General features: G+C 40.2%; 1 long non-coding RNA gene across 1 annotated transcript in view; it reads left to right on the top strand.

Annotated features, from left to right (window-relative positions):
• Nucleotides 1-1,190: 1,190 nt before the first annotated feature.
• Nucleotides 1,191-23,992, top strand: part of LOC131572867 (uncharacterized) — a 30,332-nt gene continuing 7,530 nt past the window's right edge. Inside the window, exons 1-2 of the long non-coding RNA XR_009276064.1 lie at nucleotides 1,191-1,350; nucleotides 3,076-3,158. This is a non-coding gene — a long non-coding RNA (uncharacterized LOC131572867). The remainder of the gene's footprint in view (nucleotides 1,351-3,075; nucleotides 3,159-23,992) is intronic.

The raw sequence follows: 23,992 nt of genomic DNA, 5'->3' as shown, positions 1-23,992 counted from the left end.
AAATAAAGGAGCAAATCCCCACTGCAGCTGCAAGAATCCCATGTGGTGCAGAGGCTTTTGGACCCTCTCTATGCTGCAGCAGACAGCAGTTCCATAGACAATGAGGTGTGATGCTGAGCAGTGTGCAGCTGGTAGGAATTATTTGAGGGCAGTTTAGTAAATTGGGCTAATGATTCACATGAATTCAGCCACAGTGGTTGGTGTAGCTGGAGGGCCAGAACAGTGTTTTCCCCACTGGAGTGGGAATCCCAAACCAGCAACCAGCTAAAATAGGATGGTGCTTTAAAAGGGTTCCCATCAGAGGGCTCTCAGGGGAAAACAGAGATACTTGAACAGGCAGGTATGACAGCACTGGCACCCACGATGACAATACCTGTTGCTAGTACAACATGGACAGATTTCCACTTGCCAGTGTGGTTAGTTTTGTGGGTGTTTCATCATTCACACCTTTGACATTTGGCTTGTGTTGATGGAAGAATAGAAAATAACTTCATCCCTTAAAGTATTTCAAAACAATGAAACAGCTGTCAAAAAAAACCAAAGTAGGTATATCCCATTTCTAATCAAAATGTGCCTTGCCTTTAGGTAGGGAATGCTCTAAATGACTAAAGAGCACAAGTCTGTACCACCTCCTGCTCCTGGCAGCATGGCTGGCTGTGGCAAGAGCAGCTGGTTGCTGGATGCAAAGGTTACCAGAACGTCTCCCCGCATTACAATGGCAAGCATGTAAATCTACTTAGAGATTTCAGTGATCTCATACAGGACTTCAGAAGGGCTGGGCTGTGCAAAGTCTATGACCCAGCAAAGTGTTTACTTTAGCCTGTTTGATGGATTGCACCTTCCTGTGAGGTAATCCAGTTAGAGTAAAATCCAGCTGGCTCAAATCTTTCCCTACTAATTAATTCAGTTAATTAACATAAAACAATTAAGGTGAGAAGGAGTAATGCTTGGGAAAAGAAAGCGGGGGGGGGGGGGGGGGAATGAGGTTCAACACCAGTGATAACAGAAATAGCTATATAACACTCTCCCAGTCACAGGTTTTATTCTGTTTGTACACTTGCTTTTACAAAATTGCCTGTGGTAAACAAATGTTTTTTTTGAGAACTTGGACTTTGGCAGGAAAGGGCACTATCTTGTAAATGGAACAAAATGAGTCGGTTTTTAGTGTTTGCTCCCACAGAGCAGCCAGGCTGCACTGGCTTGCAGGAATCCCAGGGGCCAGTCCCATTTTCACTCAGTGCAGTCGGGTTTGCCGACCCCTAGCAGGTCACAGAGGAGGTTGCACAACCATCCTGCTGTCGTTTGACCCTGAATGATTTCCTGTTTCCCCCATTAGGCTCCAAATCAGAGGTAAGAATCATTTCACACTATTATTTGTCCTGAAGAAAGAGCTATGCTGAGAAGAAACAAATTTTCAAAAATATAAGGTCTCAAGCTTTGGTTTGCAAGCCTAACCCTTTTCAAATCTAGGTTCATTACCTCAGACAAACAATTTCACAATTTGTCATGCTGAGCTGGAAGCTGCCTGAAATTACTGCACTGAAATCACAGAGAATAACAATGTACCTGAAATTCCAGCACTCCTCCAGGGCTTAGGTGTTTGCTCCAGGTTTCATTTGTAATGCTACAGTTGCTAAAGAAACAAGAACTCTTCTGAGGTAAAGCAGTTAATGCAGAACAAATTTTTTATGTGGAGAGATTTGCTCCTAAGCAGCATATGGGTTGACAACCAGACCTTGCCTTAGAAAAGTTTGCCCCTCCAGCAAAGAATTCAGTAGAAGATAAAAGAAATTGTTCTGGCATTCTTATTCTTGAGGTTATTGAATATTTTCCCTTTGAAAAGGAGCCATTCAAAAATTTAAATATATACCAATATGTTATAAATTGGACACAGGACTCAAAGGAATTCTAAGTAAGTTTGACAGTGACACATAATTGGAGGGCAAAGGGGCCCTGCAGAGAGATGCCAAAAATTAGAGGAATTGGCCGTTACCAACCATATAAAGTTCAACAGGGAAAAGTGCCAAATTCTGCACCTGGATGGGGCAGCCCTGGCAGCCCTGGCTGTACAGACAGACTGGGGAATGAGAGGCTGGAGAGCAGTGCCATGGAAAGGGCCCTGGGGTTCTGGGGTTCAAGTTGAACATGAGGCAGCAGTGCCCTGGCAGCCAGGAGGGCCAAGTGTGTCCTGGGAGCATCAGGGACAGCATCACCAGCTGGGCAAGGGAGGGGATTGTCCTGCTCTGCTCTGCTCTGGGGCAGCCTCACCTCGAGTGCTGGGGGCAATTCTGGGTGCCACAATGTAAAAAAGATATTTTAACATCTAGAAAGAGTCCAAAGGAGGGCAACAAAGATGGAGAAGGGCCATATGGGAAGCCATATGAGGAGCAGCTGAGGTCACCTGCTCTGTTCAGCCTGGGGGAGACCTCACTGCAGTTACACCTTCCTTGGGAGGGGAAGAGGAGGGGCAGGCACTGATCTCTTATCTATGTGAGTGGTGACAGAAGCCAGGGGAATGTCCTGAAGCTGAGCTGGGAGAGGTTTAGGTTGGATATCAGGAAAAGGTTCTTCACCCAAGGGTGGTTTGGGCACTGGAACAGGTTCCCCAGGGAAGTGGTTACAGCACCAAGCCTGACAGAGTTCAAGAAGTGTTTGGACAATGCTCTCAGGAACAGGGTGTGACTCTTGGGATGTTCTCTGTAGGGCCAGGACTCCATGATCCTTAAGAGTTCCTTCAAATTCAGCATACTCCACAGTTCTAGGACATTTTAGTGAATGAGAAATAAGGACAGCACAGTCAGTTGCTACACTGAGTTGAGAACTGGTGCAGGTCTTCAATCAAGTAACCACAGTCCTTACTCAGTCACTTCTCCTCTTGACTTCCAAAACCAGAATCCTACAGTTCCTCTCCTGTTGATACTATCATCAGAAGCAAAATATAAGCATGTGAGCCCTGATACTATTATGCAGATCTGCACCTGGACCTGCTGTCACTTCATGCACTCTCTATCATGAAACCTGGCTGAATTGGCTGGGGGAAAGAAGTGACTGTGACCAGAATATCCTTACCTGCAGCTTGTGTCATCCACAGGAACTTGGAGGCTTCCAGGAAAAGTGAGCTTTATCATCAAGTAGAAGTTACAAGAACTGACCAATATGTAAGTAAGAGAAGGTATAGTCTGGTAGTAATTGTTTTTGAGAGATGTACTTTAAAAAATTCCATCTTTATTAATCCAGTTACATTATGGATCAGAAAATGCAGCAGACCTACATGATGAGGGGTTAACATGATTTGATTAGCATGATTCTGAAACACTTTTCAGGATAATAGATACTAAGAAAGCATTTGCCAAAGGTAAGGTAAGCCAAGCCACATAATTTCTCTCTTACAGACTACACATTCATTTCCATTTCCACAAATATGGGCAAACAAACAAAACTTTATTTTAAACTAAGGTTTGACCTGAAATAAGAAGAGCTGGTCCCACATTATGCCTTGCAAAGAACCTTTTGCAACCCAACCAATCCCTAACCTTCTCAAATATATGGAAGTCCTTATTCAAAAATATATTACAGAAAACATTAAGCTTACCACAGAAGAATATGTTAGAAAAAAAGCTTCTGTATTCTGATCATTTTAGTTAAGGAAGAATCTCTAACCATTTTCTTTCTATTAATCTGTACAAAACAAATGTTTTCATTTTAAGGATTTTGTAAGTTCCAAGAAATTTTCTGTTTGCTTTAAATGCTAGAAACACCTTTTAAAACCAAATCAGTGCATTACCTAAGCTCTCACTCTAAATCAAGTAATTGCAAAAGGAAGGGACCCCTATGCAAGTTCAGGTACTCATCCCTTGCTGGCAAATGAGACTTACTCCCAGGGTGTAGCAATGTAAGGTCTGATTCAATTAACACCTCTGATATACTTAATAGCTTCTTTTTCCTTTGTAAATTAAGGTGTTCTGTTTTCTAGAGCCTAAATTCACTGAGGATCGAGATTACTGCATCCTGCTGGTTAAATTTTCTGCCCCTGCTGTTACTGGTCCAGCCCTTCTGAATCTGCCTTGCCTCCATCACAGCTTCTGGCACAGCCCTACTGCTCTGTGCGTAGCAAATTACAGAGCTGCAGCACCACTGCCAGGTCAACACCTTAGATTTAACCTGCCAAACACACCTGGAAGTGGAGAGAAAACAGCTGTGATTAAAATCAAGCCATCACTCTCCTCAGCCTGCCTTGCTTTCCTCCTGAAATTGTCTCCGCACCAAAGATGACAAAATATTGGCAAGTATTAGACAGCTGGCATGCATAATCCACCCAATTTATTTTGCAGTCTATTCTGTGTGTCTACAGGCCCAAAATTAAGATAGAACCATGATATATGGTAAACCTACAGTGCCTGCACTAGCCACAAATTGCCACAGTGACATGTCCTTTAGCTCCTGTTAGCAGCACGTGCACCTGGGGCTGAAGGGGTGTTTCCTTTGGACATGTGTCAAAATTTGTCACCACATTACCCACAAAAATGAGCTCAAACTTGAACCCATTGTCATAGCTATTGCCTACTCTGCCTTGTGCCCTCCCAACTTTTGGGCCTATTCACTTCATGTAATTTCCCAGGAGGAAAAAAGGTCTTAAGCTTTTTATTATGGACTTGTATGGAGCCATGTAGAAGGTTGGAGCATCTCAGCATTGCTGCACTATGAGCAAAGAGGCATTAATTACTAGGCTCAGAACATGGCCATGAACAAAACATCAGTGTGTTTTTGTCAACAAGGAAAAAACACAAATAATCAGGCAAAACCTTTTCCTGCTGTGAGGCATTTCTGCACATCACAAAAATATCCAGGTCTTGAATTCATTATAGGAAATGCTTTCCCTTGACAGCCAAGCTGAGAAGGCTGTCCTTTCAAACTGAATTTAATTTAATTTAATCATGTGGGAGTGAGGGAGACAGAGGTCTTCAGTTGTCCCATCACTCTCCTTTATGGTTTGTGTTTTAAAGAGAGATGGAGGGAGAACCATATACAGCTGAGAGGATGGATTGTCCCAAAATCTATAGTCTCCAGAGACCAGCTGAGAAAGACTATAACAGCACAGCCAGCATTTTAAGACTTTACATATTGCCACATTTCTTCTGTTTTCTGAATTCCTATGTTGTTCAATCAGTTCCCCACTAAGAATTTTAGCAAGGGAATACAGGATGTCCTAATGGTAAATACAAGAGTTGTGGATGAGACCAAAAATAAGGACCATATTTTACTACAATACAGATAGAATGAATTTGATATTCAAATTTTACAGCCCTCAAGCATAGTTTTTTTTATACAGGAAGCAATCAGATAGGTACCTATAAAGACTCTGAACTGGAAACTTCCCTCGTAGATATTCCATTTAAGTGGAAATAGGTTTGCTAGAAATAGTATTAACTACCAAAAGAATGAAAAGCAGGAACCCAAGGAGCCTGGAATTAATAAATCTCTGCTACACAGCAACTAAATCTTACAAAGTTATTTATTACATACCATAACAATTCTTAGTGTTATGGAAAATATTTGTGTGCATCTGACAAGACTTGCATTTATTACAATACTTGATAAAACTTTTCAAGATTCAGCACAACTGAGTTACTTCAATATGAATATGAGAAAAAGTTACTTATAGAGCTTCACAGATTTAAAATACTTCAAAAGAATATTTGGAATTGAAGTAAGTAAAAAGAGAAAAAAGATGAAAATTGGAATATATTATTAACTATAAGAATTCTATCATTTATAAAAATGACCTTACAAAAAAAAAAAAAAGATCAATCTAAAATTCAACATAACTAATATCAAAGTTGTATTTCTAGTTCATAATTAAGGAAAATACATACTATGCATAAAGCATGCTATGTCACTTCCCTTTAGTAAGAGCCTCATTATTCTTTTCACCACTTAATTACATAAAAACCCTCCCATCTTTCATGATGTTTTTACAGAAGCCAAGTCTAAAGATAGACTTGGCTATCTTTAGATAGCTAAAAATAGGAATTTTTTGTTAAATAAATTTTTATTTTCTGTTCTAGTTCTGGGTAAGGTTTGACCTGTCATATCAATTATATGGTCTTTTCCATTATTGAAGGAACTACTAACTCCATGTTTGCCTCCTCAACAATATTTACTAAACCTTCATGAATAATAAATATAAGCAAAAAATAAGAGGTCATGTGTGTGACTTGGCTGAAAAGGTCCATATAGTAATCTTACTAAAAATACTAAAAGGTTTAGGTAATTGCAGAGTCGGCTTGAGACACAGAACTAAAAAACTAGTCATAGATTTATGAAAATACTCCACCACACTTAGGGAAAAAACAGGAAAAGCACATGATTTTTATTTAAAATATTTTTTATCCCTGCCCTTTTCCTGCACAAGACCACATGGTTTTAAGTATCAGGACTAATCTTCCTAGTTCCTATAGCTTGTATTTTTTCCTGAATATCATTCATGATTTTCGTTGTGACCATCTCTCTGGACCTGGCAGCTCCTGTTCTTTTGTGTCAATCACTCCTCTGTACATGACAACCACAGCAGTTCTCCAGTTTATGATCTTCAGTTGTGACCTGAGGGGCAACCTCAAATCAGCTTCAGTCCCTCAGCTATTAATTTATTGAAACTTGTGCTCACATGTTAAAGCCTTCAAAATCTTTTGGATATTTCACTGGAGAAAATTTGGCTAAGGGTAACAGCAGTAAAACTTGGTGCTGTTTCAACATATAGGGGCTGTCCTCTGCAAAAGTTGCCCCTGTCACTTTTGCACAGGACTTTTTGCAGCTGGACATGAAAGCAGAGCTCGAGCTGGGGCAAGGAAGACCCATAGGGTGGTTGGCAAAACGTGTCACAGCAGGGAACATGTAGCCTCTTCTACACTGAGGTTGAAAATGGTGGTCACAGTGAGCAATCCTGTCACAAGGACAGAGAGAGAGAGAGAGAGAGAGAGAGAGAGAGAGAGAAAGCCCATCAGAATTTATGGCTAACACTGATTTTAAAGAATAAAATACATGCAGTGTTTGTATTTTGTACAGATGTAATTTTCATAAGCACAACTGAATTGGGTGTTTTTCCACTTAAGCATCTAACATGTTTTTATATAAGACAGCAAATATCTTTGTCTGTCCAGTAGGTTAAAAATATTGTAGATTTACTTTCTTGACAATGTGTTTTGTAAGCAACACCTGAGACTAGAAGCCATCTCGGGAAATTGTCCTGTCCAACCCCTTGCTCTAGGTAAGGTCACAGGCTGTCCAGGGCCCTGTTCAGATAGGCTTTGAGTACCTCCAAAGGTGGAGGTACTCCACAACATCTCTCAGTAACTTGTTATACTGTTCAACCACCTTCAGGTTAAAAGCATTATTTTCTTGTAGTTAAATGGAAATTCATGCATTTTAGTTCCTGCCTGTTGCCTCTTGTCTTTCACTGAGCTTCACTGGGAAGATTTTTATCCACACTCATAAAATCCCTCTTGAGTCTCTCCTTGTCCAGGCTGAAGAGCCACAGCTCTGTCAGCCTTGCCTTGTTCATCAGATGTTCTAGTTCTTTAAACACCTTTATGGTCCTTTGCTGGACCTACCTCTTGTAGGTAGGTTCATGCCTTTCTTGTGCTCCGGAGCCCCAGGGTGCACACAGGACTCCAGAAGTGACCTCTCACCAAACTCCAGCCTACAGAAGAACTGTATTCTTCAAACACAGTTCCAGTTCTCATGAAGAGGTCAGTCTGAATAGAAGGGTACAGATTTTGTGTTGTTAAACTGATTTTAAATATCAGAGCTTCAAAAGCAAACCACATAAGCCCTTGGACATTGTTACAAGATGAGTCAAAGGCTGTGCCTATCTGCCAAATGCAAGAGGGCCAGGCGTCAGTCTGAGGCTGCTGGCGTGATTGACTGTGCTGATTAGCTGCTGGCTCAGTGCTCTGCTCAGGCTCCTCCAGTCTGCTCCCTCCAAAGCAGGGCTTGGACATGAGCAGGGAGGTGGCTGACCACAAAGACCACTCCCAAAAGACAAGTTAAACGGGACTTGAGAGACACCAAACAACTGTGTTAGCTCTTCAGCAGGGAACTCTATTGTTCAAGAACCACTGGCACAACAATTCATAGCAGTGCTGGAATATTTGTTCATGCCCAGCCTTTGCCAGTTTCAAATTGGAAGCAAAGGGGAAGCTTAAAAACAGCCAAAGTGGTGTTACAAAATCTGATATGAGCGTCAAACACACCTGTCAGGGAAGGAGTAAAGAAGATTATGCTTCTTAGTCTAGACATGGTTATCATAACTCACATCTAGTATCTTACCATCTACTCAAGAACATTAAATTTTAATAAATTGCTAATTGCTAATGACTGTTTTATAATTTATAATATTTATTATCAAAGGAAAATTCAAATAAGATTTATCATTATTCTTTTTTGTATGAATGTGCATTTACCCATATGTTTAGGTTAAAATCATCTAGACCTGAGATATTTTTAGAACAATGTATCTTAAGAATGACAGGCATGGCATATATCTTCTAAAAGATCCTTCACCCAGCTCATGGTTTTTCAAGATGTTATTTGATACTGAGAGTCTGGAATCAAAATAATGCTGTTGTAACTCCATCCACAAGATACAACCTTTGCAAATTCAATTTTCTGACTATGCTTTCAGATAATAGCTCAGTTCTGATTATCATGTGCCATGCCCTAAAGAAAGCCATCGTTTTCTACCCTTTAGAAAGGCTGGAAAAAATGTTAGCAACATCAGGAGTCTGCAAAAACAGCAGGTATGAAGTGAATTAAACATGGAGCATTCTAGTGAACATGAATGTTGGTGAGGAAGTGAAGTGAGAAACCTTCTTCCTGATCCCTGCAGGGAGGGAGGGGATATTTTTGTTACTAAAACCCACAGTTTACAGAACTGCCATTTCTTTTAAGCCAACTGCTGTATGAGTCAACAATTTGAAGGCTCAGGTTTCAAAGAGTACCAGTGTTAGCAAGTTCCTTATCCAAAGGAGCGGTGATTTTGAGTCTTCAAAGCCTCAGAACACATATTCAACACAGAGAAACTTTTTAGTGGCATTTCAAAGAAAGTTTAGGACCTCACTATGTTGTAAATGCATGTAGAAAAAACAGGAAGGGCAGTGCTTCCCAGCTTGGCAGTTTTCAAGATAACAAGTATGTTCTAAGTGGAGATCTCCATGAATAAACATATTTTCTACATCTAGAGAAGCAACTGCTTACGGCCTAGCCCAGCAGCCAGCAGACTTATTGAATCAATCTTTCTTTATGTATTGCACCTCTACCCTTTCAGAGGAGACAGCAGGGCACCGTTCAGGCTGGCAGTATTTCTCTTCTCTTTTTACTTGTTTGCATTCCAGAGCACAGCTGCAAGGTCCTGCTTTAAATATGTTCTCTCCAAGGAGCAACCACTAAGGATACATGGCTATCATCCTGTGGATAGCCAGTCAAAACAATTCACACATCAAACAGTTCTCTCAAAATCATGGCTTCTTAATCATCTCCAGTTAAAGGGCCATGAGGAGGAGGGGGCATGGGCATCTTTCCAGCAGAGATAGGTCACTCTGTGAGACTGTGCCTGTTGCATCACTGGCCAGATAGGACCAAAAATGTGAGTGGGTCTGACTATCAGAAGTTCAGTTTTCATTCAGAAGGAAAATTCCCTGAATTGTTTGCATTCATAAGCAACAGTATTGTAGAAAATGTAAAACCATAGAATATTAGGAGTTGGAAGGGACATTAAAGATCACCTAGCTCCAACTCCCCCTGTCATGGGGGACATATGCTTCCCATTAGACCACATTGCTCAACTCCTAATCCAACCTGGCCCTGTCACTGCAAGGGACAGAGCATCCACAGCGTTCCTGGGCAACCCGATCGAGTGTCTCACTACCCTGACAGTAAAGAATTTATTCCTGTGTTTAGCCTGAATTTCCCCACTTTCAGTCTGTGCCCATTACTCCATGTTATATCCTCAAATGACCTAAATCCCAAGTCAACACTCAAGCAAGGATATGAGCATAGGCACCGCATGGTGTTAAAAATGAGCAATCAGCTGGCTCAGGGAGCTGAGCAAACACACACACTTGCAGTGAAACTTTGTGTTAGATGCACCCAGCCAGTAAAAAGGCTCTAAAGATTTCAGGACACAGACACCCACAACAAATACACAAAATTTATAACTGGAGCATCTGAAGAGCAGAAAATGCCAAGGAAATGGAGAATTCGAGGCAAACCAGTAAGGAAGGAGGTTTAGGAAATAGCAATAGGAAATGAAAAATAAAGATGAAGGGGTACAGTAAAAATGAAGAAAATTTGCAAGAATGAGAGCTGAAATCCTGCCTTTCCTGCAGGCCAGAGGACTGAGGTCATTGACTCCAGCTGAGCCAAGAAGTTCATTGACAGAGCACTGCCGGGAGTCCAGGCAAGGTTTGATGTAAAACTAAAAGACTTAGTGTGTTAAAAGCCCCAAGGAGAGAAAAAGCATTTTAAGACAGAGCAAAGTTCAGCTGTGCTGAGGTTTTTAGGACTAAGAATATAAAAAACTGTTCCTGACTTCATCTCTATGATCAGCTGACACACTAGAGGGAGCTGAGAAAGAAGATCCCTGGGGCTTTTTGTTTTCCTGGGAGCAACACCCAACTGGTGTGTGCTAACATATTTCTACCTAGAATGAAGGGCTGGGAAAGTCTGTGATTTGTACATTGCTGAAGAGCAGGTTGGTGGTTACATCAGGGAGAAACAGCCTGGGGAGCAGCATAACAACTCTGTTGTTCCTGCGTGGTGTCTGGCTATGCTCTGCTTCACCACATTTGCACAAGCGGTTAGAAGGAGTGAACTGGGGATTAGACCAAGGGTAAAACTGATGTGTGTCACTGGGAGTAACACCACAGGCTCTGGTGAAGGAGTGTCATGAACAGCTGTGGCTAATGCATTTGATTTATGGATGATGAAGAGCACTGGCACATTTTTGTGCAGCCACCAATCTGCAGAGGAAGGAGAAAAATTTCTGAAGGATTTTATGTAAGTGTCTTGATGAGTAATAAATGTCTTTCACAGATTTTTGAACAACAAAAATCAAACAAAATCACTGGAAAGCCTGGGTAACTTGAAAATGGCGGACTTGAAAAGTTTCTTGTGTGAGCATTTGATACCTTTTCTTTCTGTGTAGAGCATGATTTCTACTCAATCTTTGATGTTTATTTGCTGAGCCAAGTTTCTCAGAAAAGAGATGAGGATTTTTCACTATTTTGAAAATCAGGTACCAATGATTTTGCAAATATTTTGCAAATATTTTGCAACATTCCCTTCCCTTCTATCTGACAGATTACATGCACTCTGATTCTTTTAGTAGTTATCATGTCAGAAATTTACAACAGATTATTTTCCACACTATTGATCATGGTATCTCTGATGCATTGTGGAAAATAAATTAGTTTTATGAAGTTTCCATGGTTTGGCTTAAAGTAAAAAAGTGGGGGGTTTATGACATCTATAAAATATTTTCCTTTCTGTTTAACATAAAGTTTTACTCTAAGTTGCACTGAAGGAAAAGTTTGCCAAGCTAAGATAGGTGGTTGGCATATGATCTATAGATAAATTAATGCAGAAAGATTGTTCCTTCTGTCAAAGGTCTAGCTTAAATAAGAAATTTAAAAAGTTTCAGGAAATCTCAGGGCTTTATAAAGAACCGGCTATAAACCTTTTCACATCTGACTTGACTAAAAATAGCATTTTCCTTTTTCTGCCTGTGCTCTACCTTTTGTTCTTGGAGCCTCCTCTGTGCAGACTTTGTCAGAGCAGCCCACCAGACGTGTCTTGGCAGGCAGCAGTGGGGGAACCCAAATCTACAGCCAGGCTAGGACTTAAGACAGACTTAACTGGGACAGAGTTTGGAAGAAGGCCTGGGGGGAAAGGGAGCTGAGTGGTGCAGCCTTATTTCTGGGGTGGGAGGGGCTGCTGAATTGCAGTCTGCATGATCCTGGAGCTAAGGGTCTGAATGAAGTGAAAGTTAATAAAATGGTCTGAAAAATGCACACTGGACCCAGTTTGGGGCAGGGATAGGCACATTGGAGCATTGTTCTTCTCTCATCACAATCTTCTCTCTAGCTCTTGGAAGCACAGCAACCTCAAAAATAGGTTTCTCTCATACTTCCAAGTATTACAAATAAATTTAAACCCATTAGAATATTCAGAATGTTACATTGTTATTGCAAATCCAGTGTGCAAATATACTTAGAGTAACACCACCAATATAGGGACTGCTTGTCTCCAGGAGCACTAAAAACTGTATATTAAAATAAGAGGGTTTTAAATGCAGCTAAATGAGCAGCTACCACTATGTTCCCTCTTCCCACACATGGTGACAGTGCAATGCCCATCCTTTTTTTCTTCCTTCTCTTGCTCTAACGACTTCCAGCAATTTGCTGGCTTTCTAAAAAACTGCAAAGAACTTCTCCTGGGTCTTGAGGGGGCCTGCTTCTTCCATGGATATCTCTGAGGCTTGGCACTCCCTTGCTGTGACTCAGAAAGGTCTCTGCCATTGCTGCAGTGGATCCTGGGCTCCCCCAGCTGAGCACACTGTGGTCTCAAAGCGTGCTTTGCTTCCTCTCCATGATTTTATCTGAATTCATGAAGCTGAGCTAAAACTGGGCAAACAGAGCAGCCAGATGCCCTGCTGCTCAGCCACACCCTCTTAATGAAAGCTACCACATATTGCACACACACATAAAACCAGTTATGATATTTCATTTATTGTGTTTATCCTGAAGTGGTCTATTTCCATTGTGCCATGTCCCAGAGAAAATTATATGGCTGGAACCAAGCAACCCAGAAAGCAAACTAGAACCAAGAAAATAAATAAAAAAAAAATTAAAAATAAAAAAAAAATTAAAAATAAAATAATTTTTTTTTTTTTTAAAAGCCACCCACTTACTACTCAGAGAATATTTCTGAAAGAGATAGTCACATCATACTGAGTTCTTGGTTGCAATATTCAAAGGATACTTACACAAGCATCCTGAGAACTAAATCATTATGCAAAAATTAAGGACTTTACAAATACATTAGACCCATTATGATCTTTCTGATATTCTGTTCCTGCTGTTCAGGGTTCCCTCCCTGCACCCCCCAGGATGCAACTGCACGTTTATCTACTCAATCTAATTAAACACATAAAAGCAGTGTTGCAGAGCCTGCATTTATTTTGTATTTACATACAGCTCAAAAGCCTTTCCTTGTGCCTTCTGGCTGTTTGAGGCTATGGGCCTGTGAGCAGCAGGACTACTGTTGATGGTTAGGGGAGGGCTTGCAGCACCCTGCCTGATCCTAGCCCATGGCTCTGGCACCCCTTGGACCATTCCATAAGTTGATTAAACCATCAAAAAACCATCAAAAGGGGTTTTGTTTTTTTCTTAAACTGGCAAACTACCTTGAACTATGTTTCAGGCATAAGTTGCTGTACTAGCACTGGTTTTTATTCTCCCTCCATCTTAAACATCTCACTGTAAATCTTTTGAGTTTAGATATTGCATCAGCAGTGGGTAAATAGAGCAGCTCTTTGGTGTTGGCAGGGGACCAGCATGAGGTCAGACTTGTACAGTAACAAAAACTGACAGAATTTAGAAGATGATTTAACAGTGGCAACTGTATAACCACTGATGGGGACTGACTGCATGCAAAGGCAGCTGTACCATAAGAGTCAGGACATTTATTTTCTTGCTCTTTGGCATACCCCTTCTTCAGCTCTTTATGCACCACCATTTCTACAGGAATTATTTCAGAACAAATGCTCTGACTGGAACTAACCATGTGACTGATGCTGCCCCACTCAGGACTTAGCTGAAAATACTTTCTACTGTAGGGGACAATGTGAAATCTGACCTCAAATTGTCCTCTACCCAGATACACACCATGAAAATAATTCTACAGCTAAGGTCTTGTCTTTATTTTTCTCTGCTTTGGTACTGCTTTGGCTACTTTTTAGGGTCCAGCTCTAACTACACCATTCATATTTTCAGTAAAAGCTCCCACTGTGGCTTGGAGTCATTTGCATCCCCTACCTCTGCTGGCCCAACAGGCAAGCACAGTGCTGACATTGCACTTTGCACTTCCTAGCAGCTTTGTGAGTTCACTTTTATTTTTCCCTTTTTCAGGAAAAAAAAATTTCAATTGTTTGGGATACTCCAACCCCTCCCAACTCCCAGTTCCTGTAGGAGCCAAGGTGGCACTCTCAGTAAGTATGCACGGGCCTCCAGACATTTTCAGCCAAAGTCCTAGCAGAGCCTTGAAGCTGGCAGCAGGCAGAACAGTGTGACTCACTGTGAAAGGACATGGGCATGAGGGCAGTTTAAAATAGTTTGTTTCTCTCAAAACTGGCTCTTTCCTGAGGCCAGCTGTTGCTTCAGCCTGAAAAAGACATGTGGACAGATCTTGCTCAGTTTGGACTCTGTGTCTGCTTACTGCATTTGTTTGCTACTTCTCTCTCCCAGGCTATATGTTTTTCTATCCTCTTCCTGGATCTTTCCTTTTCCTCCATTCTCTGTTTCCTTTTAGGCCTATGCTGGGGCAATGAGAGTGCCTGTACTACTGGAGATGTGACCCAGCTTCATCCCAAGCCCTCCCAAGAGGGAGCCTCCCTCTTACCCCAGAAGGGAATTATGCTGTGGTCTCTCAGGTACATGAGGACTTCAGCAAGGATGAGGACTGCAGGGTGTGCTGTATGGACCTAGGTCCTTGCTGGCCAAAATGTTTTCTGATTACAGAAGTGAATTCTATATGAATCACTCTGTCTGTTCTGAAGTATTTTCCCATAGAGACAGTGGTTAGTAGTTCAGCTTGAGTTAAACGTTACATTTTCTGTTTAACTAATTACATATTACTAAAAAAAAAGAATCCACTGTAAACACAGTTGAGAAACAGCGCTGTAAAGTTTGTTACTGTATTTATAGAGGTCAGTCAAGCATGCACTGGTAAAATAATAACTGTTTGCTCTGTACATAATCTCCTTGTTCTGGATTACATCAGCGCTTGCCCGCATACAATTAAAGTACCTGACATGCCACAGCTAAAATTCTGCCAAATGCTGAACTCACCCAGGCTCAGATATGTGAGCTATACTCAGGCCTCTCCCAGCTTTTGTTTACCTGGTGCTGATCATGCTGATCTAACTACAAAATATCCAAACTGCAGCACAATCAGAAAGAGTGCTTCCCATGCTGGCTGGTGTAAAACCAGTTTAGTCTGCAACATACTTGGCTCAAACCCAGAAAGGTTTTCAGGCAATTGCACTGCAAAACCATGGCACAGAGGTTAGCTTTCAGCGAAGAGCAGGGCTGTAGCAAGGTGAGGGACTTTGGAGAAGCAGAGAATGTTAATCCATAGGTAGTTTCCCACCACTGGAGACAGTGGCTGACAAATGGCTAAAACCCGGGCAGAGGCTCAAGGTGGAGAGAGGAAATAGTGCCTAGAGTTCTCAGTCATGATTACAGAGCACACCAAGCACAAAGCACTGTGGGTCTGGTGAGATGGAATGTCTGCCTCCTGCACTGCTGTCCTGCAGCCAAGCACATGAGGGCTGGACCTGCTCCCCTCTCAGTGAACTGCCCTGCTGCCACAAACATGGTCCTTAAAGCCTTCAGGAGCAGGCATCAGGGCCTTGGACACCTCAGTTTTTCTGAAAATGAAGAATGGTAACAGGAGGAAAAGGGAACATGTTTTTTCCCCCTGTACCATCTGTTTCACAGCAAAAAGCACTCCTGTGATTGTAGATCAACCAAGGGCATTTACGATTCCAGATGATGTGTTGGTGTGTAGCAGTGCTCTGCTCATCCCTCCCTGGATTGGTCTTAATTTCTGACACCCTAATAACTTCCTGCTTCTACCTGCCTGGGCCTCTAGTGGGACTTGATTAAGTGCTTATAGTTTAACTTGTGAACAGGAAGAGGATCTCCTGTGTAATGGAAGTTAAGTGGTGTAGGGCTTGGCTGAGTGAGGGCTGGCTCCAAAGCCAGTGAGATCAGTTCTTCCAGGGTCGGTAAAAAAGAGAGAAGGAAGAGAAGAACGAGGCCCACATTTTTTATGGATCTTTTCTTTTTGGCTGAATCTGTTAATGCCAGCAAAATTTGGGGTACTTCAAAAAAATAAAGCCACTATTGTCAATATTATTTAAGGATAGCAGAAGCCAGGACAGGAGATCACCATAAAACAACATCCTATCTTGAAAGACTCTGCATAAGAAGGCAGTCTATGATATTGATCCTGGCTTTCTTGAAAACTTTAAAAATGTTATAAATCTGACACTGTAAGTGTTGTTCTTTAATGTGAGGGAAATGAGAATTAGAACTGATCTTCACAGTCTTGAGCAAGTCATACTGTTGATCACATAAGCATCCAAACATTTATGTTTTATTTATAAATAAGCCAAGCCTTTTCCAAGGCTCACTTCCTGGCAAAAAGGCAGCATTCAAACCACAGAAATCCTTTGTATCATGTGTACTGCTCATTATTCTGGGAAACTCAGAGATGCCTATTGTATACTGAATTCTTTGTTTCAAGCTTCCAGAGGTCCTCCTGGGATGCTTCCCCACAAAGTTACTGTGGCCGTGTTTAACAAGCACTTGAAACCCAGTCCATGTACTTGTACAAAAATGAGAATATGTAGCAGCATGTGAAGTGCTATGGAAAATTGCAGCCTGGCTCAATGCTGGGGGAAGGGAATCTCTACCATTGTCAGCAGGAAACTTCTGGAGGTCTGAAAAAGTAAGAGGAATAATAGAAACCTAAGTGTGATTTAGGAATGTACATACTTTTCCATTTCAATATTGAGTACCTGTAAATAGTTTAATTTTGGAGATTCTAGAGATTTTGGAGTTCTAGAAATACATATCTATTTGAGAATTGCTGGCGAATAGTAGCAAAATTCAGCCCGTTAAATTGCAATGCTATTTCTGAAAGCCAAACCAGCCAGCTTCAGAAAATACCATATAACATTCACTCTGACTTTAAATTTATGCTGCTTAAGAACAAGAGGAAATACAGTGGTGTTTTCTAGAGGCTGAGCTTTATAGAGAGACCCACAGTGTGAAACAACCACAGCAGCACAGTCCATGAAAAATTCTGACCTTCATTTTAGCATTCTTTTAGCAGTTGGTCTGGAAATCACTGAGCCCTTTGTATGTCCTTTTGTTCTGTTTTTAGGCAATATGCTTGCAATAAGCAGAAGTGTCCGTATATCTTCCGTGGGTGTCTAGAAAATCTCGCTGTACAATTTGCTGCATAGCCTCTTACCAGGTTCACAAACAAACACCAATGACTGCGTATGATAATTGTTGTGCCCACAGCCTTTTATTTACTCATTTTAACAGCAGGAATTGCATCATTTATAAAGACCAGTTACTTTTTCTTCCATTTAGAATTCTCATTAAAAGATCAATGATTTATAGTCCATCAAAAGTTCAATTACTTGGAGTCGATCACTTTCACAATTCCTACAAATTCATTAGCACCGTATTTATAATGTTGCACAGGGAAAATTGTAGGACTGTTTCTAGATTGGCAATGGAAGCATTTGTCACAAAATAGGAGTGTGATTTTGGGACCAATCTGGAGCATTAGGTCCAGCAAACCAACCACCTCAACATCTTGTCAACAGATCCAAGCTATCTGAGCCTGATTTAATTCTGTCCTCCTCTACTTCATTGTCATGACTTCTGCTTTTCTAGCAAGGCTCATGCACTGATCTTTCCTTTCTGCAGTACAACAGCAGATGCTCACATTTTTCTCCTCCTGATGATGTTTCTGTGTGAAGCAAAAAACACTGAATATTTTCAAGCACATTTTTGCAGAAATTAATACAGGACACTATTACAAAGTCTTGTGCTTTCCAAAAGCCATTCTGCAAGGATGGAGAACTGGGTAACAAGCTACTGCAAACTTATGTGGTGAGCATTTAGTTTCCTCTTCAATGAACTTTACAGTTGCTGTGCATTTTGGAGCATAAAGAAGGAATGATGATATATATAATTTATACATTTTATAAGTTTATAACTTATAAATTTTATAAGTTTATATTATAAACTATATATTTTAAGTTTAACTTTCTGTATTTAGGTGTACATCCTTCTTGCCTCCAGAGCAGAGATTTCTGTTACTCAGTAAAAAGATATCAACCCTCGCACTTCATATAATGGCATATTGACCAATTTTCTGCTGAAACTTCTTATTTTTACTGACCGAGCTTTCACACTGACAGCATAAGAATGAATTGGTAAGTTGATTTAACTGTGTCAGCTATCAGAATGAAATCAGTGGTGCAGAAATAGTGTTTACTAACCTAATGCATAGCTGATGTTTGCATCCTAACTTTCCTTTTAATAGTATCCAAGAACATGGCTTCAAATTTGGATGCACTTCAGTTACAGAATTAATATTCTTATTCTCTCTGAAGAGCTGAAGGCCTGTCCCTTCAATAAAACGCTTGATCTCAAAGGAAAAGCTTTAAGATTATAACAGAGGGAAGGACTGACTTCAAAAGGATTTTATACAGAGGTAGGAAATAACCATTACCCTTCCTTTCTAAAATTTTGTGTATGTTTAGTGCTAACTGTAAAATTGTTTTCCTGCAGTTAAAAGCTGAATAAAATTTCCCAGTGAAATAAGTCAATAAGCACCAGAGTGTCAAGTCCACAGAAGTAAAAGTAAATATTATTTCTTCCTGTCCAGGTCAGAGTATTTTACTTCTAAGATAAGCTGCTTAGGACCTTCATCCTTATTCATAGAATTCCCCAAGGAAAACCCTTTCAAGTACACTTTCAGCTATTTAATTTAGAGGAAAACGTCATGCATAGCTTAGAGCTGATGCACATTTCCCTTGCTGGTTTCCTGAAAGTTTCTCAGTTCCTTCAGGGTTCATTCAAGTCACAGCATATTCTATCCCCACACCATTAATCACACAGATAATAAGGAAGAATATTCTATTTGAATATACGTATCTTTATCTGAATGTGAATCTGTCTGAAATGTATTTTATCACAAATTCCAAGCACTCATTGAAGTGTTTGCTACCCAGCCAGGCGCTCAAGTATGCATGCAGGGAAAAGATTTTGTTAAACTGTGTTTAGCTGTGGTTGAATAAGGCCTGAAACTTTTCCCTGAAGTTCGTGGTACCAGTGAGTTCAGGTCTCAGATCTGCCCTTAAACAGGTGTCTGTCATCCTTTCCAGTTTTTCTGGCTTTTAAACCAAATTCTTAGAGTGCTGCCTGTACACTACAGCATGTTATGATTGGAAAGAATCTGGCAGCAATTTAGCTTTAAGCCTAACAAAAGCAGGAAGCAGGGAACATAGACACCATCTATTCCTAGGCCTGCTGAAGAATTCTTCCAGAGATTTGCTGGTGAACAGCAGGGGAATGTGGCCAAATGCACTCATAAGTGACCTCTATGGGGAAATATTGCTTGTAACACGAGATAAGCTTTTTTCCTTTAAAATACAGACCATTACCATGAATTTAGCCAGTTACTTTTGTAGATGTATTTGTAGGCAGCACTTGTGTTTAGCATCCCAGCACTGAATAATTCCCCCATTGCCTTCCTGGAGTGTAGATGGAATCTGTTTCACTGCTTTTGCTGATTAGATAACAAAACAGACTCTAATGAACATTATGAAGCAAGGCACTCTTTGTCAGAGCAGGTTTAAATCTTTTCCATGAATATTTCAACAGGGTTTAATCTAAGATCCTGTTTCATAAAATATTCACAAACAATGTAATTCTTCAAAAGGATATATTGTGTAAGTACCCTAGCAAAAAATTATTAAAGATTAGGAAAAAAGTCTCATGTCTTGATTTTTTTCTTAATCACCTTTTTTTCTCTCTTTCCAATTCAATTTTCTTCCCATCCCTACTAGAAAATATGTTAAATATATGTAACATCTTAACTGCTTATTACTGAAGGTAAAAAAACACACAAAGCAGTCTCTGACTTAAAGCTGACAAAAAAAGAATGAAAACTGTTCTGCCATGTAGTTTACCTTATTCCATTAACTTTTTTGTGCCTCAAAGGAAAAAAACTATTTCAAATCACAGCTGCTTTTTCTCCTCAAAAGACTAACACTAAGACACTGTTAAAATATAATTAATTTTCTCATGAAGAATTAAAATCTTTACAGAATTTAAAGAAAATAAGAAATAAGAAGTTCACACAGAAAAAATTCTCTCTCTGCTGTTCACTCTAACTCACTGACAGCAGAGGAGGCTTTGCATGAGGGTATGCCCTACTCTTGAAAGACAGGGATCCAGTAAACACAGGGTTATACCCAAGCCTCTGCCTGGATCCTTGCCTCCATCTCTTGGCTTATGTTGAGTAACAAAGTAGTCACATTTAGGTCTAATATAGTAAAAATATGCTAGCTAGCCTGATGTGGGTGCAAGGAAATCTCTGAAGGTATAGGGTTTTATCAGCTGAGTTTTAACAATCTCCAGACAGCGACCACACTCTCCAGAGCAGCCATGAAGAATCTTCTATTGAAGACAGCTCCAGCTCCTGCTCCGGCAGAGATCACAGAACTATCTACAAGCCTGGGCAAGATTTTAACGTTTTCATTACCCAAATGAGACTTGCAGATTAATCCTTTTATCCAGAGAGAGAAAAAGAGAGTAATCAACATGTAAAGAGACTTTATAAACTATCAGAGACAGTAAAGAAAAGAAGCTTCATAAAAGGTAGAGAATAAGGAGATGCTTTATAAGCTGAAATATTTTTCTGTTAAAGCTATGGAGATGGACAATAAGGTCTTGAAAAAACTCCTTTAATTCATGACAGAGTATATAGAGAGGAATAGAGTGTTCAAAGTGTAGATTTTGAGTAAAAAGTAGAGTAATTGTGATACAGTGAAGTGCTGGAACTGAGTGAAGCAAAAATTTGAAGCCTTGGGGGGCAATGAGAAAACTGTTTTCCAGTGGAGCTCACAGAGGCAGATGAAGAAGACTTTTGCCTTTGAATAACTCATCCTTAAAATGACATCCCTAGACTCATTGACCCATACACACCTCAGAATGATGTGAAATACCAGGAGTGAACTGATAACAAGATTTCCGGGTAACTGGCATCAGAAAAATAGAAAGCTATAATAGAAATAGCTTTCTTGTAGAAAACTCCATAGATTAGCAGAAGAAAACTTCTGTTTCTCTACAAAGACTGATGAAAAGACTCTAGCAGGAATTGGGACTATTTTAAACACCAAAGTTCCAAAGTTTTTGTCTCTGTTGTCATGTGAACAAGGGAATGGTGGGTAGTAGGGGATAAAAAGGGTTTTCTGGAAGTTTATTCTGGAGTTCTTATTCTTCTAGTTTGTTAATAAACTTTCTTTATTCCTTTTTAAGTTCTAAGCCTGTTTTGCTCTTGCTCTAATCCATATCTCACAGCCGGAAATAAGTAATTTTTTAGTTACTGGTTTAAAACCATGACAGGTTTTATCAACTGAGTTTTAACAATCTCCAAGGAGAGAAATTTCATGGCTTTTCTAAGACTGTGTTCCAGTACTTAATCACTCTCATCATGAGGATTTCTTGTTCCTTTAAATCCAACTGCCATTTGGACATTTGCTTTTTTGCCCATTGTGCTCTGGCTGTGCACTTCTGAGAAGGTCCTGCTCTCCTTTTTCTATAGCTTCACTTTTTGCAGGATTATATTAGAGCTTTGTTTTCTTCAGGGTGAGCATTGAAAATAATTTTCTCCAATATGTACACCTTTATACACTAACATTCTTCAAACATAAAAGAATAAAATTTTGTCTGTTTCATGAGTAATCCCATTTTTTAATTCATTGAAAATGTTATTGTATAAAGTTTCCTTGAGTCCTCTTCATAAAAAAATAAAAATCCTTTCAGAGTATATTTTTTTCCACTTCTTTATTCCCCTGCTTCTCCCATTTATCTAAAACACATAGAGTGAGCTGAAATTCTCTTGCAATACTGAAGATTGCTCAGCACCAGTTAAAGTTTTAAAACCCTTGCTTTTTCATTTTGATAGATAGAGACTAGAAATTTTTCTGCTTTGTCATCTTGGCTCATATTTTTTTGCCAGGGAATGTGGGCTTTTTTCAGGGCCTGTTCTACATTAAATACTTGATGTAGGCAAGAAATGACATGGCTTAATCACTAAACACAGACTGCTGTCCAGAGCCTCTCTGTGCCCTTGACATCAGTTAGGAAGCCATCTGAAGGATGAAAGATCTCTCCTGGGATGATAGTATAGAAGTGGAGGAGTCAGCACTTCTAGAAGTGTTTCAAGAGGCCCCTGGATGCATCACTTGGGTTTAGGGTGATTATGGCTGGGATAGGTGATCTTGAGGGTCTTTTCCAGCATGGATGATCCTGTGATTCTATGAAAAAAATGGAAAAAAAAGTATATGTTAGCATAAATTACTCATGCAGTCAAAGTTTTAGTTTCAGAACTCTCTAACAAACTTCCTCTGTGTCATTCTGGATGTTTCATGGAGTCTTGGGGCCTTCCCTATCCTCCACATACAAACCAAAAATTGACACACTTGCCTACTGCACACTGCTGGAGCTTGGAAGCAGTCATGAGGTTTCTGGGAAGCACAGGTATAGCAGTAATGTTAGAAAGGAACAAAAGAAGAAAGGAAAGGACACAACTCTTCCTTTTCTATGCCAGAAACAGCAAAACTAATTCTATTTCATTATCAATCAGCTGAGCTTCTGAAAACTGATTTTATCCAAACCTGTTCCTGAAGCATGAGACTTGTCTGAGTGTTCTGAGTTGTACACAAATTCAGATCCAGAACCAGTCTTTAAACGCATGGCTAAACCTGGTCTTTGAGAATAAAAAAGCCTAAGCTTCTGTTTTAACAATTATAAATATGCAACACAAGCAAAGAAAAAGTTCAGTTATTTATGATGATGACATGGAAGCGTCTCTTTTATGTACTTTCTTGGGGATAAGGCTCATGTATGGGTATGGGACCTAATGATGCCAGCAGGCAGTGGACTGGAGGATCTGACTTAGTTCCCTTTGAAGGAAATCTGATAAACACATGAACAACTTGGAGGAAAACCACAGCACATAGTAAACAGAGAAACAAAATCTCCTCAAAACAAACTGATAATACAGACTGGCTGAAAGATATGCAAACACACTAGGTACTACTATCCTTTTCCTGATGAGTTTTATGAGCAAATGTTTTCCTTGGAAAGTGCTACAGTTACATTTCTAAAAGGAAAACTCTGCAGCTTTCAATATTCCAGCCAGAAATACACATTTTCCAGGAACCAAGTACGTAGGAGAGTGACGTGTTTTAGTTAAAAATTTGCAGAAGCTTGAATGAAAGAGGTCTTGGAGTGTGACAGCTCCAGTCTTGTCTTCCTTGGTCACAGAGACTGGTACTGTGGCACTCTTGTGAACATAAAACAGGAAATTAACCAACCCATTAGCGAACAAATCTTTGGGTCAACTTAAATAAAACCAACTTATGTCACAAGCCCTTGTAAGTGTAGAAGGAAATAAGGAGACATTCTCTGTTCTCTCCTGTTGTCTATATTTTGGGCAATCCAGAATTAAATGCAGTTATTGAAGATAATTCCTTACATAAATGAAAAATAGTAACCCTGTTTTTGGCTGTGAGTAGAAAAAGCAACCATCCATTGACCAACCAACAGCATCTACTTGGATTTCTGTAAGTCCTTTGATGCGGTCCCAAGAGACATCCTTATCTCTAAATGGGTTTGAAAGGTGGATTATTCAGTGGACAAGGAACTGGCTGGATGGACACAGCCAGAGAGCTGTGGTCAATGCATGTCCAGCTGGGGGCTTGTGATGAGTGGTGTCCCCCAGGTCTTTGTCTTAGGACCGGTGTCTTTTAGCATCATTATCAGCGACACAGGCAGTGGGATCAAGGGCACCCTCAGCAGGTTTGCAGATGACACCAAAGTAACATTTGCAGCTGGCA

Source organism: Poecile atricapillus, chromosome Z, assembly GCF_030490865.1.
Source record: "Poecile atricapillus isolate bPoeAtr1 chromosome Z, bPoeAtr1.hap1, whole genome shotgun sequence".
NCBI lineage: Eukaryota > Metazoa > Chordata > Aves > Passeriformes > Paridae > Poecile > Poecile atricapillus.
Note: the sequence above shows the minus strand (reverse complement) of the source record. Positions and strands in the feature narration are given on the sequence as shown.